Below are 1,375 nucleotides of genomic sequence, written 5' to 3' on the forward strand. Positions count from 1 at the left end.
GCAACCCCAAGTCTATGTTGGAGAGAATGACAGGGCCAATGCTCATCAGTATGGAGCTGGTATTCAGGCACCACCTGTGCAAAACAACAACTTTGAAGTGAAAGCATCATTGCTGAATATGGTCCAGAACTCAAAGTTCCATGGGTTAGCAATGGAAGATCCCTTGGAACACTTGGACCAGTTTGATAAGGTGTGTGATCTGATCAAGATTAATGGAGTTTCAGAAGACAGCTTTAAGCTAAGACTATTTCCATTCAGTCTTGGTGATAAAGCTCATCAATGGGAGAAGAATCTTCCAAGAGGCTCCATTCAAACCTGGGAGCAATGCAAGCAAGCCTTCTTATCTAAGTTCTTCTCCACCTCAAGAACTGCAAAACTGAGGAACCAAATCTCTAGCTTCACTCAGCACAGCAATGAAAGTTTTGGTGAAGCATATGAGAGATTCAGGAGCTACACAAACCAATGCCCACACCATGGGTTTAGTGAGGCTTCTCTTCTCAGCACACTGTATAGAGGAGCTCTTCCCAAGATTAGAAACCAGCTGGATACTGCTTCCAATGGGAACTTTCTGGGTAAAGAGATACATGCTGCTTTAGAGCTAGTGGAGAACTTAGCATTGAGCAATGATACTTATGGTGAAGACTATGACAGATCAAATAGGTCTGAAGGTTCAAGCTCAGAACAGAGGCTCACCAGAGAAGTTAAGGAGTTGAGAAGTGAATTAGACAAGCTGAAATTCACCACTCAGAAGCCAATACATTTTGTTGGAGAGTATGAGGAACCTTCTCAAATCTTTGAGAACATAAGTGAAGAAGGTCTTACCCAAGAGGAGCTCAACTACATTGGGAATCAGAGGTTCCAAAGATATCAGTATGGTAATGCCAATCCAAACCTTTCTTACAGGAACACCAATGTAGCTAACCCACAGGACCAGGTCTATCCCAATTCTCAAGCTCCAACGAACTTTGTTCCCAAGAACAACTTTCAAGGGTCATTCCAACCCAAGAATCAATTTGGTCAGAATCAGAGTTTTGGTCAGCAACAGCAACCATTTCAGGGCACTGGTTACACTTCACAGCAGCCAAAGGCACCACCAGGGTTTGGTCCACCACAGTTCCAACAGCAGGCGCCGGTTCAACAACAGTTTCAGCCACCAATGGTTCAACAGCAGCCACAGATGGGTACAGATATGGTTGGTATTCTGCAACAACTACTTCAGGGTCAACAGACTATGCAGCAGGAAATCAAGGAACTGAAGCAAAACCAGGCATCAAGCTCAAGGAACCAAGGTCACCTACCTGGAAAACCAGAACCCAACCCCAAGGAATATGCCAAAGCAATTACACTGAGGAGTGGCAAGGAGTTACCTGCTATT

The 1,375-nt window shown here is 44.4% G+C and overlaps 1 non-coding gene across 1 annotated transcript; it reads right to left on the reverse strand.

Annotated features, from left to right (window-relative positions):
• Positions 1-373: 373 nt before the first annotated feature.
• On the reverse strand, positions 374-480 carry LOC112089403. Its single transcript, XR_002901041.1, has one exon. It is a non-coding gene; the product is annotated as a small nucleolar RNA R71 (small nucleolar RNA).
• Positions 481-1,375: the final 895 nt, after the last annotated feature.

Source organism: Eutrema salsugineum, unplaced genomic scaffold (assembly GCF_000478725.1).
Source record: "Eutrema salsugineum unplaced genomic scaffold, Eutsalg1_0 scaffold_12, whole genome shotgun sequence".
NCBI classification, from domain to species: Eukaryota; Viridiplantae; Streptophyta; class Magnoliopsida; order Brassicales; family Brassicaceae; genus Eutrema; species Eutrema salsugineum.